This window comes from Dendrobates tinctorius, unplaced genomic scaffold, assembly GCF_039654945.1.
Source record: "Dendrobates tinctorius isolate UK_male_01 unplaced genomic scaffold, ASM3965494v1 ptg000063l, whole genome shotgun sequence".
Taxonomy (NCBI): Eukaryota; Metazoa; Chordata; class Amphibia; order Anura; family Dendrobatidae; genus Dendrobates; species Dendrobates tinctorius.
Window position 1 is genome coordinate 15037617 of NW_027361731.1, and position 8404 is coordinate 15046020.

General features: G+C 48.8%; 1 pseudogene; it reads right to left on the bottom strand.

Moving 5' to 3' along the window:
• Positions 1 to 1628: 1628 nt before the first annotated feature.
• On the bottom strand, positions 1629 to 6068 carry LOC141093964 (myosin-9 pseudogene; annotated as a pseudogene).
• Between the last annotated feature and the right edge of the window lie 2336 nt (positions 6069 to 8404).

Sequence of the window (8404 nt, forward strand, 5' to 3'; positions counted from 1 at the left end):
TAATGGGGTGGTGGGGAGAAGGAAATGATGGAGGTAGTGGAATGGGCAATTTCTACATGAAGGGGATTATGATGGGGCATATTACTACAAGAAGGTGATAATGATGGGGCATATTACTAAAAGAAGGGGATAATGATGGGGCATATTACTAAAAGAAAGGGATAATTATGTGGCTCATATACTGCAATATAAAGGGGTACAATGAGAAATACTATGGCCATGAGGCTGGAGTACAAGCGCCAGCTCATATACTATATATATATATATATATATATATATATATATATATATGGTATATGCTGATAATTATGTGGCTCATATACATGGGACTGTATGTATGACTTTACATGGGACTGTATATATATATGGGAATACTGAGTGAGTAAAAATACATTTAGAATCTATATTATTAACTATATGTATAATATGTACTGTTTTAGTGTCATTTTGTGCCATTTTGGTTGGTGGTGTGCCCCGGGATTTTTTACGTATAAAAAGTGTGCCGCGGCTCAAAAAAGGTTGAAAATCACTGCTGTAGGATATCTCTTCCCAACAGCAGTATTATCTGTGCCTGATGGTCGAGTTCCGGTATAAGGTGTGCTATGCGTTTCAAGTGAGCATGATGGATTGCCACATCTGGTGTAGGGATTTCAGATCTATTATCTGGGATCTGGTTACACTCGATGATTGTAGGTAGTGGCAGGCAGAATTTTCCGTCTAAGGACTCAATTTGGTAATCAGTGGCTTTCCTGCCCGCTGTTGTCACAGTACCTCCACATGTCTTTAATGAGTAAGGAGTGCTTAGTCCTTTAATGTTGAATAGGTCAAAGAATGTTGATCTAGCCAGGGATCAATTACTTTGATCATCCAAGATAGCATACAGTCTCACAGCTTTGTCTCTATGGCCCTTTGATGTAAGGTAGCGCTTGTCATTAAGGTAGGGAACACTCGCTGGGCAGCCGATAAATCAGGTCAGACAGTTTTCTCAACATAACTCAGTCTATTTGGTTTATTATGCAGCATAAACCATCAACAGCTACAGAAAGTTTATATCCAAACAGCATAACGTCCATGACAGAGCTCCACTCTGTTAACCCTGTGGTCACACAGGCTTTGCTATCTCTGGTACACAGGCTCTCTAGCCTCACTGTTATTTCCCCTGTCCGAGTTACCTCATAGCTGCTTCTCAGTGCAGACGTTAATTCCCTCTCCTGGGAACTCTCAGACATGTGCAGCCATGATACACAGTGTCCCCACCCATCTCACCAATCACCTGAAGGCTTCTCCCTAACAAATTGGAACAGAACATCAGCAGTAGCTCTGCTGATTAGCACATAATCAAGCCTTCATCCCGAGGCCACCCATCTTGGGATACATAAAGGTCCTTTAGCACCCTACTCCTGTTACCACACTGGATGTGCCTGTACACCCGTCCTGGGACACCCACACACCCACAGAGCGCCCCCTAGCGGACACAGTGGTCACTACACCACATACCACCCCCCTCTCTTCAAAATTGTGGGGTTGAACACACGACATCACCCCGGGATCTCGAGACCGGGCAACCATGTCACCTTGCCCTACCAGTCTAGAGAACAGTCTTCGGCTGTTTTGTCTGTCATACGACCTCATATCTCTGTTAGGCCTCCCCGTCCCCAGCGGCCAGAATATCGGCCTTGATCTTTGGCCCTCCAGTCACAGTCTGTCTGCATCATCAGACACTGTTTAGTCACCACACTTCTACAGTGCGCTCTGTTACCTCCTTTTCTGTCTATGCGTCTTGTAACAAATGGTACATCACCACATCTAAGTTAGCTTTTCAGTGCATTAACCTCACGGTTCATTGCATCTGCTGTCTCAGTAGCATCCTCCAGTTCGCGCTGTAATTTATGGTGCAACGCATTGGCACGTTGAGCCTCTTTCTCCGCTTCTTCCACCTGGAGCTTCAGCTGTTTCAGCCGAACATTTTTTTTCTCCGCCAGGTCTTTGCACTGCTTAGAATTACGCCTTTCATCATCCATTTGTATTAGTACAGCCTTCAGTTTTTTCTCTGTATGCCATACTTGTTTGCTTGCAGATTGTCGCTTTTTAGTTTCAGCATCAAGTTGTTCCTCCAGTTGTGCAATCTTTGCTTCCAAAGCTGTGACTGAAGCCTTGAATTTCGATTTAACAGAGCCTTCTAATTCTTGTAACTTTGTTTCTAACTCCTTATTCTGTCGATCTAATTGCTGACGGGCATTCTCGTTCTTCTGAGCATTACTACGTTCTGCATTCAGATCAGCATTCATCTGGTCAACCTGAAGTGTGGCCTTTCTCAGCCTGTCATTGACTAATTCAACATTGCCGTGTTCTTCCTCCACTTCTTCAAGTTGAACAATGCGAGACTCTAAACGCCTCTTTTCTTCCAAAGTCAGAGCACCTTTACCACTGCTGTTGGCAATTTCATTGGCCAGTTCATCTCTTTCCTGCTGTGCTTGCCTTTTAGCACGCTCTGCAGCAGCAAGCTCCTCTTGCATATGAATCATCTTTGCTTCCATACTTTTCAGTTTCTTCTTGTCTTCACTCGGGCCTGGCCGCTGTAAGTCTTCGTCCCAGTTCTTCTTCCGCAGAAGACCTCTTACAGTTTCTGTTAGTACTCCTACCTCTTCCCTAAGGGTCTTATTCAGACCTTGCCACGTTGCCAGGTGACCTTTGAGCTCGGAGACTTCCTTCTCTAGCTCTTCTAGTCTGTGCTCCCTTTCTCTCTCAAAGCCACAGTCATCCCAGAGACTGAGTCGCCCCGATCATCCGAGTAAACCCTCCAGTTACCCTCTGACTGTGTGTCCGCTGCAGTCATCTCATCTCCCAGCCCACCATCCGTCATGTCATGTGTAGTGTTGAGCTTTCCGATACCGCAAGTATCGGGTATCGGCCGATATTTGCCGTATCGGAATTCCGATACCGAGTACCGATACTTTTTTCGTATCGGATACCGGAATCGGAAGTCCAAAATGCAATGAGCCACTTTTGTGGCTCTGATTGGCTGCCGAAATGACGTCATCATGATGCGCTGTCTGTGCGCATCATGATGCGCCGTCAGTTCGGGCCTTCGGGGGGGCTGTGCCGACTGTCCGGGGGTCTGTGCCGGCCTGCCGGTGGTCTGTGCAGGCTCCGGGGGTCTGTGCCGGCCTGCCGGGGGGCTGTGCCGGCCTGCCGGTGGTCTGTGCAGGCTCCGGTGGTCTGTGCCGGCCTGCCGGTGGTCTGTGCAGGCTCCGGGGGGCTGTGCCGGCCTGCCGGGGGGCTGTGCCGGCCTGCCGGTGGTCTGTGCAGGCTCCGGTGGTCTGTGCCGGCCTGCCGGGGGGCTGTGCCGGCCTGCCGGTGGTCTGTGCAGGCTCCGGGGGGCTGTGCCGGCCTGCCGGTGGTCTGTGCAGGCTCCGGGGGTCTGTGCAGGCATCGTCCGATGGGACTACAAGTCCCATCGGGCGATGCCTGCTACCATGACAGTGATTGACACATTAGCCAATGATGGGACAGTAGTAGTCCCATCATCCGGCTAATGTGTTGAATGTAAAAAAAAAAAAAAAAATTACATGCTACATACATGCTACATACATACAACATGCATACTACATATATACTACATGTTACATACATACTACATGCAACATGCATACTACATGCATGCTACATACATGCTACATACTACATACATGCTACATACATACTACATACATAATACATATATACTACATGCATGCAACATACATACAACATATATACTACATGCATACTACATATATACTATATATACTACATGTAACATACATACTACATATATACTACATGCAATATACATACTACATACATGCTACATACATACTACATATATACCACATGCATGCAACATGCATACTACATATATACTGCATATATACTACATGCATGCAACATACATGTATACTACATACAATACATACATATAGACATACAGTACATATAACATAGAGTACATACTCACCGTCACTTGTCACTTTGATCCCCGAAGCCATTGTCCCCTTGAGGAATAAATATCAAAATAAAAAAACACCAATATACTTACCCCGATCCACAGAAGTCCACGAGGGTCCCACGTCCATCTTGCGTGGAGAACAGCAGCATCAGCTGATGCTACCGTTCTCTACCAGCTCCAGGAATACAATGACGGAAGGTAGGTATCCTTCCGCACTGTATTCCTCCACCACTTTAAAAAAAAAAAAAGTCCCTAGTCTCACTTTATGCCATTGCTGCGTGGGAATTTGTAGTATATATGTATGTTGCATGCATGTGGTATATATGTAGTATGTATGTAGCATGTATGTAGTATGTAGCATGTATGTAGTATGTATGTTGCATGTATGTAGCATGTAGTGTGTATGTTGCATGTATGTAGCATGTAGTATATATGTAGTATGTATGTTACATGTAGTATATATAGTATATATGTTGCATGCATGTAGTATATATGTTGTATGTATGTTGCATGCACGTAGTATATATGTATTATGTATGTAGTATGTATGTAGCATGTATGTAGTATGTATGTTGCATGTATGTAGCATGTAGTATATATGTAGTAAGTATGTTACATGTAGTATGCATGTTGCATGCATGTAGTATATATGTTGTATGTATGTAGTATGTATGTAGTATGTAGCATGTATGTAGCATGCATGTAGTATGTAGCATGTATGTAGTATGCATGTTGCATGTAGTATATATGTAGTATGTATGTTACATGTAGTATATATGTAGTATGCATGTTGTATGTATGTAGCATGTACATTTTTTTTTATTTTTTTTTACATTCAACACATTAGCCGGATGATGGGACTACTACTGTCCCATCATTGGCTAATGTGTCAATCACTGTCATGGTAGCAGGCATCGCCCGATGGGACTTGTAGTCCCATCGGACGATGCCTGCACAGACCCCCGGAGCCTGCACAGACCACCGGCAGGCCGGCACAGCCCCCCGGAGCCTGCACAGACCACCGGCAGGCCGGCACAGCCCCCCGGCAGGCCGGCACAGACCACCGGAGCCTGCACAGCCCCCCGGCAGGCCGGCACAGCCCCCCGGCAGGCCGGCACAGCCCCCCGGAGCCTGCACAGACCACCGGCAGGCCGGCACAGACCACCGGAGCCTGCACAGACCACCGGCAGGCCGGCACAGCCCCCCGGCAGGCCAGCACAGACCCCCGGAGCCTGCACAGACCACCAGCAGGCCGGCACAGCCCCCCCGGCAGGCCGGCACAGACCCCCGGAGCCTGCACAGACCACCGGCAGGCCGGCACAGCCCCCCGGCAGGCCTGCACAGACCACCGGAGCCTGCACAGACCACCGGCAGGCCTGCACAGACCACCGGAGCCTGCACAGACCCCCCGGCAGGCCGGCACAGCCCCCCGAAAGGCCCGTACAGACCCCAGAGAGGCTGTACAAGGCAAAAATAGGGTTTTTCTTATTCCGATACCGGAAGTCCCATAGACTTGAATGGGACTTCCGGTATCGGAATCGGCGATACCTGATATTTTTTTTAGATCGGCCGATACCATCCGATACGATACTTTTAAGTATCGGACGGTATCGCTCAACACTAGTCACGTGACGTCAGGTCCGTAAGTTGGGCAGATGTACCCCTTCTTCCGATCACTTCTACATCAGACCTGTCCACTTTAGGAGTCGTCACCATCTCAATGTCTGCTAACCCAACATTAGAAACGGCTCCATCCCCCTGCCACACATCATCAAACAAAACAAAGTCCCAGCCTCTCTCAAAGGCATACACTAAGTCTGGTGGTATACCGCCACCTTGGCACTCAATGCCTCTGGACCCCTCAAATATTACTCTGTCCACCGGAGAGTCCACAGTGACCCCATGTTTACAGCGAACCTGGACCATTTTCTCGGTCAGACAGAAAATGAGAGGAGTTCCTGTCAGTCACCTGACTCTTTGAGTCCAACCGTCCAGAGACTCCTTCTCGGTGCAACATCACGGTACACACCTGCGGCCCATCGTTATCTGGAAAGAATGTCCCACATTCTGAAAAAGGCATACGCGAACACTGCGGTTCCCCAGACATGTTCACTAAGGTAACCAGTGCTGCCCTTTTCTGGACCACCCTGATTTGGGTCGCCGCCCCCTCTGGGACTCCACCCCTTTTTGGGTTACCACCCCGATTTGGGCCACCGCCACCTTTCGGGATTTTCCCATGTCCCTTCTACAGGTCTCCTTAGACCACAGTTCACACAAAACAGTTTGTCTCTTGGGCCCGTACTGGCCCTTTAAGTATGATACCACACAAGTTCTTGCTGGCACCACCACAGCTCCTGCTGTCACCAATCACTGACACCTCCTGCTGCCGCTCACACACAGCTGCTGGTGTCACCTTCGTAACCCCGCCGAGTTACAGCAAGCCGCTTGTCACCTTCGTAACCCCGCCGAGTTACAGCAAGCCGCTTAAGAGGGAAAAGAAAAAAACACACACAACACAAAAACACACGTGTCCTGTCTGTGTGCTATTCAGCACGTCCGTCTCCTCTTGAGACCATCCAACACACAGGGCGCATCGGGTGCTATTCAGGGAGCCGACCCTCCTCCCAGGGTTTCCCAACACACCGGCCTCACCTGGTCCAGGGGCTCAGCAGGTGCTATTCAGGGCATCCGTCTCCGCCTGAGACTGTCCAACACTCACGCCTCACCAGGTCCAAGGTCACAGCACGTGCTCCAGGGATCCAATTCTTCTCCCAGAACCTCCCAACACTGACCCTCCAGGACCTTGCACACTGAACCTTCCAGGTACACAGTCTTTCTCACTGACCCCGGTCAGTACAACACAGACACCTGTCCGTTACCTGCTGATATTGGCCACACAGGTTCTCGTGTACCTCTTGTCCACAGAGGCACTCTATAGCAATCTACAGTCTCTTTCTCTGACCCCGGTCAGTATACCACACGGTTTTCATGACCGTCACCTGCCGGCCACGCATGTTTTCGGACCCCTCTACCACAGAGGTGTCCTATAAGTCTCTTTCACTGACCCCGGTCAGCATATCAAAAGGTTTTCAAGACCGTCCGCCCTCCTGGCTCAACGTTGCCTGCACTGCAACATGTACTTTTGAAAAACGTTACCCTTAGCAACCAAATTTTGCAGACATCATCCGTTGCCCCTAGCAACAAGGCTATAACACTGCCCTTTGCATTCTCCACCAATTGTAAGGTAGCGCTTGTCATTAAGGTAGGGGATACTCGCTAGGCAGCCGATTAAATCAGGTCCGGCACACGTTTCTCAACATAACTCAGTCCATTCGGTTTATTATGCAGCATAAACCATCAACAGCAACAGAAAGTTTATATCCAAACTGCATAACGTCCATGACAGAGCTCCACACTGTGGTCACACAGGCTTTGTTAACGCCGGTACACAGGCTCTCTAGCCTCACAGTTATTTCCCCTGTCCGGGTTACCTCACAGCTGCTTCTCAGTGCAGACGTTCATTCCCTCTCCTGGGAACTCTCAGACATGTGCAGCCATGATACACAGTGTCCCCACGTGCACTCAGGAAGGCAGACACATCTTCCTGTGATGAGACCTTCCATACGGACCAACCGGGTCCAAGCATTCCGTCATGTGACCTACCCTGGCCACCTTATATGGTCCGTAGCCATGCCCACCGGATCACATGGCTAAGACCTGTCATGATCCCAGTGCAGGTTTTTGAGCTGCACACCGGGGGTTAATGTCTGGAGCTCTGCAGGTTTTGACCTGCCCACTTGGGGTTAATGATTGTGGCCTCTTTCTGGTTCTGGGAGAGCTTCTTAAACCCCTGGGAAGCTTCAATCCCTGCCAGTTATACTTTTGCCTTTGGCCTAGTGTGCTGACCCCCGTGTGCCTGTTTGTTGCTATAGTTTGTTTATATGGTTCTGACCCGGCTCTGTTTCCCGTTGTGTTTGCCTGTTGATTTTGTACTGCGTTATTATCTGTTTATGACTCATTGCCTGTGACCTGACTACTCTCTGCTCGCCCCTTTGGTACCTTGCAGCTATCTCTGTGTGTGACTTATTGGCTACGTCCTGACTATTCTCCCTGTCTATGCCCCTTGGTAACTTTGTCTCGCAGTTTCTCTGCTAGGAATTCTCTTGCAGCTCCTAGCTCTGTGGAGTTTAGGCCACGCCTCTAGCAGTCACGTGCTTCAGGTCCTGCGGCTCTGAAGTACGCATCTACTCGGTTGCTGCCCGCTCCACAGGTATCTTTGAGCACGGTTTCGCTTTACTCAGGACACGCGCACTGGCTCAGTGAGCAAGTTCAGTGCGGTGTTCCTGACATTATAACTGGCCTACAATTTTTTTTTTCTCTCCTCACTTCTGCAGCATGGACCCAATGTGTGCTTTA